General features: G+C 41.3%; 1 protein-coding gene across 1 annotated transcript in view; it reads left to right on the forward strand.

Moving 5' to 3' along the window:
• Positions 1–12,740: 12,740 nt before the first annotated feature.
• UCN3 (urocortin 3) overlaps positions 12,741–19,832 on the forward strand; it is a 28,911-nt gene continuing 21,819 nt past the window's right edge. Inside the window, exon 1 of the mRNA XM_040343326.1 lies at positions 12,741–12,906. The gene's annotated coding sequence lies outside the window, so the exon portion shown is untranslated. The remainder of the gene's footprint in view (positions 12,907–19,832) is intronic.

The following is a 19,832-nucleotide window of genomic DNA, read 5'->3' on the forward strand; positions in this document are numbered from 1 at the left end:
CAGCGCTAAAAAAAGCACTGCTATACCGCATGAAAAATTATGCCCTGTAGTGTTCAATGTGAAAGCCCGAAGGCTTTCACACTGAAGCGGTGCGCTAGCAGGAGCGCTCCAAAAGTCCTGCTAGCCGCATCTTTACCGCGGTATAGGAGTGGTGTGTTCACCGCTAGCGCCCGAATATCGCGGTAAATACGACGGTATAGCGGCGCTACAAATAGCGCGGCTATACCGTCACCGCGGCTCCACGCCTCAATGTGAAAGAGGTCTTAGTAGCACGGAACTGAGCTCTGCTAAAATAGGTTTACCTTTTACATGGATTGATAGATCTATCCTTTACTTAGGGATACATCTAACAGCATCATGGACAGAACTATTCTTATACAACTATCCTCCAATTCTAAAACAAGTATCGAATCTAATGAATTCATGGTCTCAACTCCCACTATCATGGTTTGGAAGAATCAATGCAGTCAAAATGACGATACTACCTAAGCTACTATATTTATTCAGAGTATTTCTATCCAAATTCCAGCATATTATTTAAGAATATTACAAAGGAAAGTATCGACATTTATCTGGGGCACTTCTAAACCTAGAATAAAGTTACATACTCTATATCTCCGTAAAATAAATGGACGTCTTGGATGTCCTAATTTTGCATACTATTACAGGGCGGCACACATAGCAACTCTCACCAAATACCATGCGCAAAATGAAACCCCACTATGGGTGTCAATAGAAGCAACTGAATGTGACCCCATCCCAATTTCCATCTTACTTTGGACTTCCCCAAAAGACCGTAAAGGGCTACAAAACCCCATAATTAAGCATTTTCTTTTCCTTTGGGATAGATTCAAAATTAGAAACCGATTCCAATCTCTCCATAATCCTTTATTATCATTTTACAAAAACCCTGCCTTTAATCCTGCATGGGTCTCCCCTAGATCCTTTAAAGAATGGGCTTTGCAGGATGTCCTATATTTGTATAAATTTGTAAACGCATCCTCATTTATTCCGTTCCCAACCCTAGGAGAAACATACGGCCTACCACAATCGGAGTTATTTAGATATCTTCAAATAAAAAACTTTTACACACCCTTACTGGAAACCGAAATATCGTTCACTCATTTGACTCGTTTTGAACAGTTTTGTAAGAAAGACCCCCATGCGAGAGGTATAATATCTACCTTATATTCTCATGCATTAGCCCAATCTGGAATAGATAAACCACCTTATGTCCGGAAATGGGAGGAGGATCTAGGGCGGGAACTAGACAACTCAGATTGGAATCAGATATGGAATACCACAAAAACAGCTTCACCCAACATACAGGCGGTATAGGCAAACAGGGATGGACTTGCCATTGGGACTACATGGAGTTTCCCGGTGGGCCGATGGCTCAGTGGGCCGGCTTCAGTGTCAGCGGACCGCTGCCCCCCTCCGCTCCTCTGTCTCTCCCTTCCTGCAGCGCTCACCTGGGGGAAACAAAGAAGCAGAGGAAGGACCAGAGCAGCAGGGGGGATGACAGAGGAGCATGGGGAAGGAGACAGACAGCTGACACAACAGCTATGGCCTGGGAGTTTCTCACTTCTGCCTAATCTTGTCCCATAAGGGGGGGCACCAAACTGATTCTTTGCCCCAGGTGAAATAATGTCTAGCTTCCCCACTGGTACTGCCTATAAGAGTACCAGCCGTTATACTCTAATAAAGTAGAACAGCTAGTGGCTAGTGAAGGGGGAGAGGGGGTTTGGGTGGCTGGGGGGGGGGTGCGGGAATTGTCTGGCCGCCATGGGAGAGACCTGTCAAAGTGGGCCAGTCTGGATGAAGTCCAGGGCCAAATTTTTGTCCCAGACCAGCCCTGGAGGCAAACTATAAAGTATTAACGAGATGGTACTTGGTACCTGCTAGGATAGCTAAATACGCAAAGAATTACTCTGCACAATGTTTCAGGGGTTGTTCTGACATTGGAAATGTGTACCTTACTTGGTGGTCATGTCCGAAAGCTCAGATATTTTGGATAGGGATATTCAAGATTGCATCAGTACTAAGTGGAAAGAATATTCCTTTAGATCCTGCCACAGCACTTGTCAACTTGAAACCAGAAGGTATTTTGCATTCTCAATTTAAATTGCTATTGCAGCTTTTCACAGCAGCTAAACAGACTTTGGCAAAAGCATGGAGATCTGATAGTGGTAAATGAAGCAGTGACTAAAATGAACAACACTATGACCCATGCCAAGATGCTAGCTATACTGTATATGCTATGCCATCATCTCTTGATAATACAGTACTCTTGCCATGTTGACTAGAACAATAGGAACAAATACATCCATCTCTAGTTGTGGTGGAGACTCTCAGCCTGACCTCACGGATCCCTTCCATTCCATTCTTCTCTCCTTCCATTTTCTTTACTTTTTCTTTATTTTTTTACTTATTTTTTATTTTCTGGTAATAATTATAATTTTTCTTTATGATTTGAAGCTCCTGTTTTTTTAATTATATGATCATCTGAATTACTCAAGAACACAAATAAGAAGGTTATTCTTACAATAGCTCTAGGCTTGACACCTTTTAAAGAACTGTAAATACCTTCTAAAGTTTTAATCGATCTTGTTTCAATATTATTTAATAGTTATTATTACATTCTCAATTAATTAACATTGAGCTTCTCACACCTGACTGTATGATATTGGCCCAGATTCAGGTAGAACTGCTCTATATGTGCGCGGGCACAGGGCAACGATTCCTCGATTCACGGAGCAGCTCCGTGAACTGCGAGGGCGCGCCGGCAAATTTCCCAGGGGCGGGAAACATTTAAATTAGGCGCGCTCCCGCACCGAGCGTACAGCGCATGCTCCGCCGGGAAACTTTCCCGACGTGCATTGCGGCAAATGACGTTGCAAGGACGTCATTTGCTTCAAAGTGAACGTGAATGGCGTCCAGCGCCATTCACGAAGCACTTACGCAAACGCCGTGAAATTCAAATTTCACGGCGCGGGAAGGCCGGCTATACTTTAGCATTGGCTGCCCCTGCTATTAGAAAGGGCAGCCTTGCGCTAAAGTTTCCGTACGGAAACTCCGTACCTGGCTTGCGCGGGGCCCGCGCAAGTTTGTGAATCAGTTGTTAGTATGCAATTTGCATACTACACGCTGATCACAATGGGAGCGCCCCCTAGCGGCAAGCACAAGAATGCAGCCTAAAATCTGCGAGGCATAAGTGCCTTATGCCACGCAGATTTTAGGCTGCAGTCGGTGTAACGAGGTTCCTGAATCAGGAGCAGGTTACACCGGAGCAAGTAAGCAATTGCGCCGTGTAACTTATGGTTACACGGGCGCAATTGCTTCTTGAATCTGGGCCAAGGTATTTACTTTATGCAATTTTTACACTACTTCTGTACTATTCAAAAAAATATTTTGACAAGGAAAAAATATTGCTCTAGTGCAGGTATACTGCTCAGTTCTTTTGCCTATTATTGCATGGTGCATATTTTTAGCTTGTCTCTGAAATAATGAGCCAATTTTTTGCTAGAACATTCCAATATTTTAATAGAAACTGATCTTATTTCACATCATTTTATAAATTTGCAGGTTTCAGTCTTTAAACACAAAAAACATCCAGTATTAAGATCATATTGTGGAAATTCTGTCTTACATTTTATGTGAATACAACCAAATGTACAATTACTGTGTCAAATATATTTCAAAACACCAACACATAATATCTTTACATTTAAAACAAAGTTATTGCTGGGTGAAATAGCTATCTGGCAAGAACATATGGGTGTGTGTGTGTGTGTGTATATATACTGTATATACACTATATATGTCACAAAAGTGAGTACACCCCTCACATTTTTGTAAATATTTGATTAGATCTTTTCATGTGACAACACTAAAGAAATTACACTTTTCTACAATGTAAAGTAGTGAGTCTAGAGCTTGTATAACAGTGTCAATTTGCTGTCCCCTCAAAATGACTCAACACACAGCCATTAATGTCTAAACTGCTGCAAACAAAAGTGAGTACACCCTTAAGTGAAAATGTTCAAATTGGGCCCAAAGTGTCTATATTGTATGGCCACCATTATTTTCCAGCACTGCCTTAATCTTCTTGGGCATGGAGTTCACCAGAGCTTCACAGGTTGCCACTGGAGTCCTCTTCCACTCCTCCATGATGACATCACAGAGCTGGTGGATGTTAGAGACCTTGCGCTCCTTCACCTTCTGTTTGAGGATGACCCACAGATGCTCAATAGGGTTTAGATCTGGAGACATGCTTGGCCAGTCCATCATATTTACCCTCAGCTTCTTTAGCAAGGCAGTGGTCATCTTGGAGGTGTGTTTGGGGTCTTTATTATGTTGGAATACTGCCCTGTGGCCTAGTATCCAAAGGGAGGGACTCATGCACTGCTTCAGTATGTCACAGTACATGTTGGTATTCACGGTTCCCTCAATGAACTGTATCTCCCCAGTGCCGGCAGCACTCATGCTGACAATGACACTCCCACCACCATGCTTGATTGTAGTCAAGACACACTTGTATTTGTACTCCTCGCCTGGTTGCCACCACACATGCTTGACACCATCTGAACCAAATAAATATATCTTGGTCTCATCAGACCACAGGACATGGTTCCAGTAATCCATGTCCTTAGTCTTCTTGTCTTCAGCAAACTGTTTGCTAGTTTTCTTGTGCATCATCTTTAGAAGAGCCTTCCTTCTGGGACGACAGCCATTGTGACTAATTTGATGCAGTGCATGGCATATGGTCTGAGCACTGACAGACTGAACCCCCACCCCTTCAACCTCTGCAGCCATGATTACAGCACTCATACGTCTATTTCCCAAAGACAACCTCTGGATATGACGTTGAGCACATGAACTCAACTTCTTTGGTCGACCATGGTGAATCCTGTTCTGAGTGGAACCTGTCCTATTAAACCACTGTATGGCCTTGGCCACAGTGCTGCAGCTCAGTTTCAGGGCAATTTTGGCAATCTTCTTATAGCCTAGGCAAACTTTATATAGAGCAACAATTTGTTTTCGGAGTTTTTTTAGTTCTTTGCCATGAGGTGCCATGTTGAACTTCCAGTGACCAGTATGAGAGAGTGAGAGCGATAACACCAAATTTAACACACCTGCTCTCCATTCAAACCTGAGGCCATGTAACAATAATGAGTCACATGACACCGGGGAGGGAAAATGGCTAATTGGACCCAATTTGGACATTTTTACCTAGGGGTGTACTCACTTTTGTTGCCAGCGGTTTAGACATTAATGGCTGTGTGTTGAGTTATTTTGAGGGGACAGAAAATTGACACTGTTATACAAGCTGTAGACTCATTACTTTACATTGTAGCAAAGTGTAATTTCTTCAGTGTTGTCACGTGAAAAGATATAATAAAATATTTACAAAAATGTGAGGGGGTGTACTCACTTTTGTAAGATACTGTGTATATATATATATATATATATATATATATATATATATATATATATATATAAAATGCACAGTATATATACATATCCTGTATCTATACAAACATACTATGCTGATAAATGTATTTGAACAAAATGATAAAAGACAAATCGTATGATGGCTCTGATTATTTGATTATTTATTAGATGTGCCTATTCACACCTGCTGGTGTCCCCATTGCCCCATTGGCTAATGCTAATATACCAGTCTGCACACAAAAATACAATGAAAATATGACACAGTGATAGGACCCAGACAACACATTTTCAATGCATATATTTTGCTGTAAATGCTACCAATGACTTTTTCAAATTCTATAATGTGCTTTATTGCCAGTGTTTTCAGCAGTCACAGAATTTTAGTGGATGAAGTATGAGGCCTCGTACACACGACGGAGGAACTTGTCGTAAATGAAACATCGTTTTCCTCGACGAGTTCCTTGTCAGGCTTGTGGAGAAACATGACAAGCTTTCTTTGCGTGCTTGGTGCTGCTTTTGCTAATCTCATGTTACTGCGTGTTAAGTAGAAGTTTGGTAAGAGACGATTTGCACTTTTCAGACTGTTACAGCGTGACAAATGTGCTATCTCCATTACAAACGCTACTTTAACCGAAGGTGCGCTCCCGTCTCATACTTTATTCTGAGCATGCGCGTGTTCCTTAGCATACACACAAACGTGTTTCTCGTCGAAAACCAGCCTGGCGAGGAACACGACGAGGAAATTGAGACTCCCGTTGAGGAAAAAGAGAACTTGTTCTCTTTTTTTCTCGTCAAGTTCCTCGACAGTTTTCTCGATGAAAAACATACACACAAACATGCCACAAAGTTTCTTGATGGATTCTGTCAAGGAAAACGGTCGTGTGTACGAGGCATCAGCAATTCAAACCACAGCATTTTTTCTGGGAGCTCTAAACTGGAGAACTGCCTGACCAATGTTCTGGTGTCAGTCCAAATCCAACACAAAATATCAGAGCAGCCATTCTGAGGATTCCATAGTAACATGATGATCGTATAGCCTGACGCTTAAGCCCCGTACACACGACCAGTTTTCCTGCCAGGAAAACTGCCAAGAGAGCTTTTGGCTGGAAAAACCAGACATGTGTTCAGGGCTTTAGACGCACATTATTTCATTGAGAAGGAATTGCACATATAGACATTCATAAAGAATACAACAATATAGTACAGAGGAACAAGAGTTTTCCTTTACAATATTACACATGCAAGCAGTGGAATTGTGTAAGTTCTATGCAGGAGGATACAATTGTACAGGTGTTTTTACTAGTATTTGTGTGGTTCTAATGCATAGACACCCTACTAAAGTATATGAATGAGATCAGAAATATATGGCTACAGTACTCTTACACTGCGTGTATTGGCCCCTAACAGTAGGTTGGATAGCCTTTTCTAGGGTTGTCCCGATACCACTTTTTTAAGACGATACCGGTTACCGATACTTTTTTTTTTATGTCATGTGTCAGTAGTTTTTTTTATTTTACAATTTTAATTTTTCACAATTTTTTGTTGTTTTTTTACGATGCTTTCTTGGGGGGGGGGGGGGGATGTGTCAGTGTGTTTTTTATTTTAATACATATTTTTTACAATTGATTATTTTTTATTATTTATTGCCATTTTTTTCTTAGCCCTGTTGGGGGGCTTTGGTGAGATATCAGGGGTCATAACAGACCCCTGACATCTCACCTTTGAGACAGAGAAAGGGACTAAGGACACGGATTCCCCAGTCCCTTTCTCAGCTGCACTGGAAATGAATGGACAGGAGACAGAGGCTCCTATCCATTCATAAACTGAAGCATCGTAAACACAGTTTACGATGCTCAGTCATATGAATGGACAGAGTCGGTGATCACTGACTCTGTTCATTCAGAAAAGGTAGGAGCCGGGTTTAGCGGCTCCTACCGCCGCTCTCCATCCTGACAGAGGGGGCGGGGGAGGACATGGAGGGGGACACAGAGCACGGAGGGGGGAAGCAGCAGCACGGAGGGGGGACACGGAGCATGGAAAGGGGAGAGCAGAACAGAGGACAGCAGCGGCATGGAGGGGGAGAGCAGAGCGGCAGCGGCATGGAGGGGGAGAGCAGAACGGCAGCGGCACGGAGGGGGGACACGGAGCATGGAGGGGGGAGAGCAGAATGGAGGACAGCAGCAGCACAGAGGGGGAGAGCATAACGGCAGAGGCACGGAGGGGGAGAGCAGAACGGCAGCGGCACGGAGGGGGAGAGCAGAACAGCAGCGGCACGGAGGGGGAGAGCAGAACGGCAGCGGCACGGAGGGGGGACACAGGAGCATGGAGGGAGAGAGCAGAACGGATGGGGGAACTGGAGGAGGATATAGGGAAAGTCAGGTATCGGTAAAGTATCGGAGCATTTTCCCCGAGTACACTCAGGGAAATGCTTGGTATCGGTCCCGATACCGATACTAGTATTGGTATTGGGACAACCCTAGCCTTTTCCCATGCTGAAGGCCTACAGTGAATAACTACACGTAAGAAGGGTTGGAAATCTGATTCCTTTGCTCATACTCACACTCAATAAAGGCCTTGTCACAGAACAAATTTTCATCAAATTTTCATCACAACAGACTTGTAAAGGGGCCATGATTCTGTGTTTGTAGGTCAGGTCAGTTGGGGGTTGCACACCTGGCCAAAATACACCATGGTCTTGGGGTTACAAGGAGCATAGTCTTGGCATGGTCTGAACGAGAGAACTGTCACCACTGCCAGGCTGGCAGACCATCACCAGTTTTCCGACCAAACCAGCTACTAAGTTCACTCTCCCCAGATATTGGTTGTGCTATACTGTCTCAGCAACTAGATCAGTGTTTCTCAACCTTTTTCAGTCAAGGCACTCTTTAAAATTATTGACAATCTTGAGGTACCCTCCAAATTTATGGACCGTCTTGAGGTGTCCCATTCAAAAATGTAAACACTATTCTGATAGTTTTACATAAGGCAGCAACATTAATACTCATAGGACAGCCAACGTTAACCACTTAAGGACCGCCGCACGACTATATACATTGACGGAATGGCACGGCTGGGCACATGGACGTATATAAGAGCTCCGTGACCACGACCGTGGGACCCGCGGACCTGATCGCCGCCTGTGTCCCGCGATCGGGTCACAGGAGCTGAAGAATGGGGAGAGGTGAGTGCAAACAATACAAAATCCGTTCTTCTCTGTGGCAGTGTCAGTGATCGTCTGTTCCCTGATATAGGGGAAGACAATGGCTGACGTCACACATCCAGCCTCGCCCCTCTACAGTAAGAAACACACATGAGGTCACACTTAACCCCTACAGCGCCCCCTAGTGGTTAACCCCTTTACTGCCATTGTCATTTTCACAGTAATCAGTGCATTTTTATAGCACTTTTCACTGTGAAAATGACCCCAAAAGTGTCAATGGGTCCGCCATACTGTCGCAGTAACGAAAAAAATCGATGATCGCCGCCATTAGTAGTAAAAAAAAAATATTAATAAAAATGCAATAAAACTATCCCCTATTTTGTAAATGCTATACATTTTGCGCAAACCAATCGATAAACGCTTTTGTAATTTTTTTTTACAAAAATACGTAGAAGAATACGTATCGGCCTAAACTGAGGAAAAATAAATGTATATCTTTTTTGGGGATATTTATTATAACAAAAAGTAAAAAATATTGAATTTTTTTCAAAATTGTCGCTCTATTTTTGTTTATAGCGCAAAAAAAAAACCGCAGAGGTGATCAAATACCACCAAAAGAAAGCACTATTTGTGGGGAAAAAAGGACACCAATTTTGTTTGGGAGCCACGTCGCACGACCGCGCAATTGTCAGTTAAAGCGACGCAGTGCCGAATCGCAAAAAGGTCCTTAACCTGCATAATGGTCCGGGTCTTAACCGGTTAATAGTGATTTATTCTTCCAAAGCAAATACACTTTTGCAAACTGGTACTGGCTCGTATTCCAAAGTTTCTCTTCTCCCTCAGTTTTTCTCCGTCGCTTAGCTAATGAGACACCAAAGCTGATGGAGAGAGGCAATGGAGGGTCAAACAATTATGATACAGTATGCAGGCAACTGACATCCTCCTTATTAACTGATGATATCATTGGTCGTTAAGAGGTTGGCAGCTAGAGGGCTGTAATGGTGTACAATGAAAACATGTGGCTATGTGTAACTAGAAGGCAGGTTTCCCCACCCACAGGCTTGTATAAAATGTTGGGGCAATTTGTAGCCATTTTTCTAAGGCACCCCTGAAAAAACCTCAAGGCACCCAAGGGTGCCTGGGCACCGTGGTTGAAAAAGGCTGAACTTGATAACCAGTCCAGCATATTGGAGGGCAAACAGCAATCTAAGCCCACTTTGCATGTGGATAGTCTTCAATGACCATGTCACTGGCAGCTGCCTCTTGAAGGGTGCTGTGGTGCTCACAATTCTATGAATAATAAGCTGCTGCAGCAACCTGTGCTCTTTTCTCATAGACTGCTGACCTCAAGCCAATTCACTTGTTCCCGAAGGGATACAGGGCACATGTATCTCTATCTATCTATTGATCATCCCTTGCCTACGACATAGTCTAGCTAGTCCAGTACCAAGGAATTAGCTCATGGCCCCAGAGTGGAAGCCACTTTATAGTATTATTTTTTTTAAAAAGGGTAAACAGTGACATCTAGTGGTGCCTGCTTAAACTACAGCAGAACTCCTACCATGTGACTAGCACTTGGATCCTAATACCCTGTTACATACAAGCCAACATGAGCATGCAAACATTAGGGTGCACAGAGACCACTGTCCTTTAAAATATCTACTGATGGTTCTTGTAAACAGCTCTAAGCTAGCCTGCATTAAACATCCTAATAATGTTGCTTTATTAATGCATGTGTTAACATTTTATCTGGGAAAAGGGCAATAAATGCATACACACTGTGCAAAGCATCACGACTAAAGACTGTATGCTGTCCCAATTAAATTATTAAAAAGGCAGGAGACATTTTTCATTGGAATCTCCATTCCAAGCACTATTCAATGGAATCTGATTTTCAGTTTACATCTTTTACTCTGTTTGTCAAAGGAATATTTTGTTCAATTGGGACAGAGAGCCATTCCCAAGCTATAACAAGTTCCATCGGTGATAATGCTGCACAGGAAATAAGAAAGCCCTTCTGTCTGTTCCACTGACCAGTATAGTAAAAGAAATACAGCTCATCGTAAAAGAGGACTCTCTTTGATTCCATGACAGAGGAAATCCTTGCATGTGTTTACTGCAATCATTACTATACATAGAACCCTAACAAACTCTCCTGCTACAGGACTGGAAGCTGATACAGTTGGCTGAACTCGCTACAGATCCAGTTTTCCATGACTGTGCAAACTGGCACTCTGATGGGGACACCTGATGAAAAAGGGGCATTCTGATTGGGACGCCTGATGTAATGGGCAATTCAATGGGAACACCTGATGTAAGGGAGCAATCCAATGGGGACACCTGATGTAAGGCGGCAATCCAATGGGGACACCTGAATTAATGGGGCAATCTGATTGGGACATGTGATGGAAGGGGGCTCTCTGATAGGGACACCTGATGAAAGAAGGGCATTATGATATTGACACCTGATGTAAGGGGGCAATCTGATGGAATACCTGATGTAAGGGGGCAATCTGATGGGGACCCTTGATGTAAGGAGGCTCTCTGGTGGGGACACCTGAAGAAAGAAGGGCATTCTGATGGGGACACCTGATGTAAGGCTGCAATCTGATGGGGACACCTGATGTAAGGGGTACTTTGATCAGAACATGTGACACCTGATGTAAGGGGGCTCTCTGATGGGACTCCTGATATAAATGGGCTATCTAATGGGGACCCCTGACATAGAGAGTTAATCTGATGGGGATACCAGATGTAACAGGGCATTTCGATGGGGACACCTGATGTAGGAGGATGCTCTGAAAATTGGCAATACATATTACTGAAATGCTATGGAAATTGTAGATTGCTTATTTTTTGATAGACATAAAATAACTACATGCACTATATTACCAAAAGTATTGGAACGCCTGCAAGTATATGCATATGAACTTTAAGCTATTAGCTTCAACTCTTCAGAGAAGGCTGTCCACAAGGTTTAGGAGTGTGTCTATGGAAATTTTCAACCATTCTTCCAGACGTGTATTTGTGTGGTCAGGCACTTATGTGAACGGGAAGGATTGGCTTTCAGCCTCTACTCTAATTCATCTCAAAGGTGTTCTTTCGGGTTGAGGTCAGGACTCTGTGCAGTCAAGTTTTCCCACCTCAAACTCGCTCATTCATGTCTTTATGGACCTTGCTTTGTGCACTGGTGCGCAGTCATGTTGGAATAGGAAGGGGCCATCCCCAAACTGTTCCCACAAAGTTGGGAGCCTGAAATTGTTCAAAATGTCCTGGTATGCTGATGCCTTAGGAGTTCCCTTTACTGGAACTAAGGGTCCCAGCGTAACCCCTGAAAAACAACCCCACACCATAATCCTCCTCCACCAAATGATTTTGGACCAGTGTACAAAGCAAGGAGTGAAGAAACTTGACTGGCCTGAACAGAGTCCCGACCTTAACCAGATAGAACACATTTGGGATGAATTAGAGCAAAAACTGCACGCCAAGCCTTCTCGTCCTCATCAGTGCCTGACCTCACAAATGTGCTTGTGGAAGAATGGTCAAACATTCCCATAGACACACTCCTAAACCTTGTGGACAGCCTTCCCAGAAGAGTTCAAGCTGTTAAAGCTGCAAAGGGTGGGCCAACTCAATATTGACCCCTACGGACTAAGACTGGGATGCCATTAAAGGTCATATGCATGTTAAGGTAGGCGTCCTAATACGTTTGGTAATATAGTGTATACTAGGATCTGAGTCATGACATTTGGACCTCAGTTGGAAGAAAATATTTTGCTGACCGGACCGTTGAATTGTCCCTGTTCTATTTTAGAGCAATTATATAAATATATAACCATTTTAGTTTGTTGTCAATATCAGATAAGTATTTTGATTATGGTTACTATATCATAGCACAGATTATTTCAAGTACGTTAATTTATATATCGTCATAAAGGAACTAAAGTTAATGGCACAAAGTGCTTAGTGAAGCACTACAAATTATACCAGTACTATATGAATGAATGAAGAAGTGACCACAAGGGTAACATTTGCTTACTATTCCATAATAAAATCTTGTCTTTGTCTATAAGTTATTGGAGACATTATCATCATTCCTTTTCTATCTACACAGGAGAGGGGAGCGTTTCCATAGAGAAAATATCAGAGCCCCTTCCTTAAGAGTGAGGAGGGGGAAGAGTGAACGAGAGAGGGGGAGCAGACTTTCAAGTCAGAGGCAGCTGCCTGATGAATCTCTTTATCCTGGGAGGCAGAGAGAAGGGAGCGTCACTCATCAGCACTGCCACATTCAGGTGAGTACATAGTACTACTGACACTTCCACTACAAGTCAGGCAATGTGACATTTAAGACAGGACGTGCAATGCTTCTTTCTTCAGTTTATTCCTACTTATGATCTTAGATAGTTTTCTTCTTTCAAACCACTTGTTCCACCTAATGTAAAAGTAGCAGAATTTAGCTAATAACACTATTCTGATGTCAGGTGATGTTCTTGTGATAATCACAGGGGTTAATGAATTGCAAGATTTTAATATTTTATATAACAAATGTTTTTACAATGACTGATTTTTTATATATTTTTTTTTTTTTATATATATTATATATATATATATATATATATATATATATATATATATATATATATAAACAAATGTTTTTACAATGACTGATTTATATATATATATATATATATATATATATATATATATATATATATATATATATATATATATATATATAAATCAGTCATTGTAATAACATTTGTTATATAAAATAATAAAATCTTGCATTAAAATCTTTTTATATATCTATCTATATGTATATATCTATATATATCTATATATATATATATATATATATATATATATATATATATATATATATATATGTATATAACAAATGTTATTACAATGACTTAATTTATATATATATATATATATATATATATATATATGTAAAAAATAAGTCATTGTAAAAACATTTGTGTATATATATATATATATATATATATATATATATATATATATATATATATATATATATTTATATATGCAATATTTTATTATTTTAAATAACAAATGTATTTACAATGACTGATTTTATATATATATATATATATATATATATATATTGAAATGTATTCTGTGTTCTTGAACGTGATGCTATAAGGTGTTACAGTTTAATTTAAAAGGACAGATGTTATACTCAGACACAGTCTAACACATAGCTTTCTAACTAAATTAAACACCATAGAGTTTTTAAAAACCATAATGCTTAGGCTAATGAGAAGATCGTTATTAAAGACACAATCCAGTGAAGTGTTAACACTAATGTAGACAACCTGAAGTTGTGAGGCTGAATGGAAACTATCTTCAACCTTCTAACATCATGTGTCATTGGTCAGAATTGATCAGAGTAGAAACGCTTCTAATGGTGTGCAATTAGAAACTCCCTAGACACATATTTATGTATGGAACGACACAATAGAAAGATTCAGACAAATACATAAGACTCTTCTTAGGTCTGTCTGGCTTTTCAAAGACAGGCATACAATAGCTACAAACAATCAGCAATTCATAGGGAAAAACAATTGTTTATTTATTTTTTCACATCCTAGCAGGACATTTGTTATAGTAAAAATTGACTGCCACATATAGCACCAACAAGTGCTACAACCAAATTTCAGTTTTCTCAATGGTATTGAGATCCTAGAATGTATATATAATCAGTGCAATGGATAATGATAGCATGCAAACTACTGTAGCTTCAGAATCATGAATTCTGATTGGCTGCCATAAATTATTGCATTGTATACATTGGTTTATTTTTTATTTTTTATTGCAAACACAAAATTGGCAATTTGGTGCTGTCTTGTCACCAATAACTGTAGATAGATCATCTCAAATCTGTCATTATTTTTTGATGTATATAGTGCCAGTATATTCCTCAGTGTTGTACTGAGCAATAACTTAAAAGTAAAGCATGAAACAATGCCATACCAGTCGGTTTTTTGAAACAGCAGGGCTAGGAGCACTGCACAGAAGAACTTACAACTGAATTACATAAATGAAACAAAAACCACTTACATATTGAAGGATTCCATTATTGCCTTGTTAAGCATTGATGCGATTAAAGCACAGGGCTAAATGTATCATTGTTATCATATTATCAGGTAATATCTAATTTGAGACTGATTGATATTTAAAGGCTACAAACATTCCAATGTAGTGGTACAATACCCAGGCATGTAACACTTATGTTAATTGCTTTGGGTCTCAGAACCTGTTTTATAGGATTGTGTCATACATTATAGAAAATGATACATGGAGCTGAAAACAAACAGCTGTAAAGGGAATACGTTATAATGGATCATAGCAATAAAGCCTTTGCTTCCTTGGTAAAGACAAAGGAAAATTAATTAGTGAAAGGTTTCTTAAGATTGCTGCTTATTTGCTTTTACTGGTAAATAGTTTACACAACACGGAGGGGTGTGAAAATGATAATGATCAAAACGATATATACTATAAATTACTTTCATTACAATGTACTTTTCCACTGTCATGCAATTCATTTACTTTTGATTTACTTTTTTTTTTATTTAGTACAATATCTCTTAAAGCATCAGCAGCATAGTATATATTAAGGATTTGTAAATTATTAGACACATTCAACATTGTATTATTTAACAAGGAAGAGTAAGCATTTAAAAATTTGCTTACAGTCAGGGCTGTGAAGCAGTTCCTTTAATTACTGAGACGCAAGCTATTCAAGTCTTGAAACGAGTGAAAGTTGTTGAATGTACCGGCTGGTGAAGCCCCAAAAACTTTTAATGAGTTGAGAAAAGATTGAATAGGGAATCATAAAATGTGATGTTTCAGCAAGTGTCTTGGCAATGCCAGGAGTCATTATGGAGTATACATATCTTGGCATTAAAAGAAAACAATATTTAATATGTTTTAAGATAATGTTAAGATAATGAGAAATAGTCAGTCTGCTGAAGTGACCTCTAGTAGAAGCGGAAACACAATGGGCCAGATCCACGTACATCCGCGCTTCTTTACGTCCGGCGTAGTGTATCTCAGATACACTACGCCGCCGTAACTTACAGCGTATTTTCCTTACCCTGAAAGAATTTGCGCCGTAAGTTACGGTGGCGTAGTGTAACTTTGTCGGCGTAAGGGCGCGTAATTCAAATGGATGAGATGGGGGCGTGTTTTATGTTAATACGTCTTGACCCAACGTAAATTACGTTTTTTTTAACGGCGCATGCGTCGTCTGTGGGGGTATCCCAGTGTGCATGCTCGAAATTAACCCGCAACAAGCCAATGCTTACGACCTGAACGTCATTCTACGCAAAGCCCTATTCGCGAACGACTTACGCAAACGACGTAAAATTTTCAAAATTCGACGCGGGAATGACGTCCATACTTAATAATGAGTATGCCTCATATAGCAGGGGTAACTTTACACCAAAAAAAGCCTTACGGAAACGACATAAAAAAATGGGCCGGCCGGACGTACGTTTGTGGATTTGCGTATCTAGCTAATTTGCATACTCGACGTGGAAATCGACGGAAACGCCACCTAGCGGCCAGCGTAAATATGCACCTTAGATCCGACGGCCTACTAAGACGTACGCCAGTCGGATCTAGCCCAGCTTCAGGCGTATCTTGTTTTGTGGATACAAAACAAAGATACGCCGGAGCAAAGTAGAAGTTACGCGGCGTATCAATAGATACGCCAGCGTAACTTCTTTGTGGATCTGGCCCAATAGGTTTGATTTTTGAAAAGCGAGTAGGCTGTATACTTTGCAAGCAAATTTTCCCCAGGGCTTAGTAAATGTGGTGAAGTTTCACTTTGTAAAGAATACTCAATCACATGCAAGGAAATAACAGCATTTTTGCTTGTACATGATTGAGTGATGGAAGTCAGCAGAGCTTCATCTACTTTACTAAGCTCTGGGGAAAATTCCCTTGCAAAGAGCAACTTTCCTTGCAAAATGAATGGTCTATTTGCCTTTAGTAAATAAAACCCAATGCATGTTAATAGATCACATACTGCATTTAGTTTTGCAGCTCCTAAATTATTTGTAGAAGTTGATATGTCTTTTCACATTCTCTCTCAGTGAATGAGTTACAACATATCATTGCCCATTGCAAAAAAATAACAAGATGTAGGGCCAGTGATTGACAGAAGTGAAGAAAATGCAGAAAAAATAAGTTTCTGTAACCGACACTCATCTTGGCAATAAGGTTGACATTTTTCCAGAGGTTAAGGGCTCTTTCACACGGAGCGGACCGTTTCTGGGTCCGCTTCGTGTGTCCGCCAAAGCTCAGCGGGGGGATCGGCTGCAGACGGACCGTCTGTCCGCCTGCATCCGATCCGTTCCGCCGAACGGAAGAAAAATAGGGTTTCTTCCGTTCGGAAAAGCGGATCCCGACTGACGCGGACGCTAGCGGATGCTCCATCCGCTAACGGACGCAATCCCATAGGGTTTCATTACAAGTCCGTTAACGGACTTGTAATGAGCGGACGAACGGTCCGCTAGTGTGAAAGGACCCTAACAAAGACACAATGGTTACCTGTCCGTGGCAGTCATTTTGTATTGGGGGTGTACCTCTCTGTGAAGCAGTGTAACACAGAGTATCTCTGAGAGTAGTTAACCCCTTGAGGCACAGCATACTTCTCTTCAGTTCAGTTCTGAGATCTTTCATTAGAACACCTAGTTTTTTTTCTACACTCAGGCCACTGGAGGGAGCACAAACCCCAGCACTTTGCAGCAGGTTTGTGGCAATCTCATTGGAGCTCTTCCAGCTTCCAGGCCCATTTTACCAAGTCTCCTATTAACTGGATGGAAACCAGTGGGTGTGAAGATTATTACCCACAATATATTTATTTCCTCAGAAATATTGGGTGGGATCTAGCTTGGCAGAGTCAGATTAGCCAGAGCAACAATAGAGCGAAGCACCCTCTACTAGGGTTGAGCAAACCCGATCTGTAAAGTTCGTACCGGACTTTTGGGTTTTTGGTACCCGGACCCGAACCCGAACAATTTGCTGTAAGTTCGGGTTCGGTGTTCGGCAATGTAATGGCGCGCTGCAGGGCAGCCAATCACCATTTGTTTTAATTGTGTGACCTAGAAGCCATCACAGCCATGCCTACTAATGGCATGGCTGTGATTGGCCAGTGCAGCATGTGACCCAGCATGTGACCCAGCCTCTATATAAGCTAGAGGCACATAGCACAGCTTGTCACTCTGCTTTAGTTAGGGTAGGGAAAGGCTGCTGCATCTGATGCTGCTTGTAGGGAGAGAAATATATAGGAGTCAGACTGTCCTGCTTTAGAAATCAAATTACACCAGTGCTACATATGTTCCTGTGACATACTCTGCATTAGATACTTTAGGGAAAGGTTCCTGATTGTGCTTATAGGGACAGAAATATATAGGAGTCAGTCCTGCTTCAGAAATCAAATTACATCAGCACTGCATATGTTACTGTGAGATACACCCTTTAGATACTTTTCTTCTATTGTGCTATTCAAAAAACATCCATTTAGGGCAACAAAAAAAAATTGCAGTGTTTCCTCCAGTGTTTGCAGTTTTCCTCCATATCTGTACGTGTGAGATACACACTTTAGCTAGTGTTCTTCTATTGTTCTATTCAAAAAACACCCATTTAGGGCAAAAAAATTTATTTTGCAGTGTTTCCTCCAGTGTTTGCAGTTTTTCCTCCATATCTGTATGTGTGAGATACACACTTTAGCTAGTGTTCTTGTATTGTTCTACTCAACAAACACCCATTTAGGGCAAAAATAAATATTTTGCAGTGTTTCCTCCAGTGTTTGCAGTTTTTCCTCCATATCAGAGTACTTGCCATGCTCTTACCAACATTGTGCTGCCATTTGCAGCCCTCTAGCCCTTTCCATTACTTTTTTAGAGACATTTTAGTACTCAAAAGTTTGGGTCCCCATTGACTTCAATGGGGTTTGGGGTCAATTTCGGGTCAAGTTCGGGTCCCGAACCCGGATTTTTTTCCGAAGTTCGCCCGAACCCGTCAAACCCAAACATCCAGGTGTCCGCTCAACACTACTCTCTACCAATGTCTATTTGATTCCCCACACTGAACCTTCAACCAAGAGAATTTGGCCAAGCGAATAAGTGAATTTCCAGACAGAATGCCATTCTTAAAGGATGGCAAATTCTTTACCTGAAGTAAACATTGCAAAATTCAGTAGTAGACAAAGGCAACTGTTAACCATTTTTCTTCTTATGACCCAAAACTTTAACCTCAAGTGAACACAGTTTCTGGCAGATATCTTTCAACATGCTTCACCCTATGAATTGTACCAGTTCTATTTCTCTTCTAATCTCCACTAGGGAGCAAATCTAATGCTCCTCCGAAGGGAAGCACACAACCCAGCACTCACTATCACTCACATGATAGGTCTAGATGTGCACTTCTTGTGAGGAGAGTCTTCCTTAACTTGTCCTGATATCCCAACCCAACTCAACTATAACTAACCCAGCGACTCTACCCATCAGCACTTAAATACCCCAGTGTAAACAACAATGAGTAGCAGGGACCCCAAAATAAAGACCCTATACTCCCTATATATCTGAGTATGTTTTAATTTTCTGCCCACACAAGACCTTTAGGGCCAGATTCTCAGAAGAAGTACGCCGGAGTATCTACTGATACTCCGGCGTACTTTCAAACCAAGATACAACGGCTTTTGGCTTCGATCCGACAGGCGTACGGCTTCGTAGGCCTTCGGATCATAGGTGTAATACTTCGGTGCCCGCTGGGTGGAGTTTGCGTCGTTTTCCGCGTCGGGTATGCAAATTAGCTGTTTACGGCGATTCACGAAGGTACGCGCGGCCGTCGCATTCTCTTACGTCGTCGCTAGTCGGCTTTTCCCGGCGTATATTTAAAGCTGCTATTTCTTGGCCTATCTTTAGACTTGCCATGTTAAAGTATGGGCGTCGTTCCCGCATAAAATTTTTAATTATTTTATTTTTTTGCGTAAGTCGTCCGTGAATAGGAAAGGACGAAACTCACGTCGACGTTCAAAAAATTACGTTGGTGCGACGTCATTTCGCGTAAAGCACCGGGTGAAATTTCAAAACGGAGCATGCGCAGTACGTTCGGCACGGGAACGCGCCTAATTTAATTGATCCACGCCCCATTTGAATTAGGCGGGCATGCGCCGGAGGGATTT

Source organism: Rana temporaria, chromosome 3, assembly GCF_905171775.1.
Source record: "Rana temporaria chromosome 3, aRanTem1.1, whole genome shotgun sequence".
Classification (NCBI taxonomy): Eukaryota; Metazoa; Chordata; class Amphibia; order Anura; family Ranidae; genus Rana; species Rana temporaria.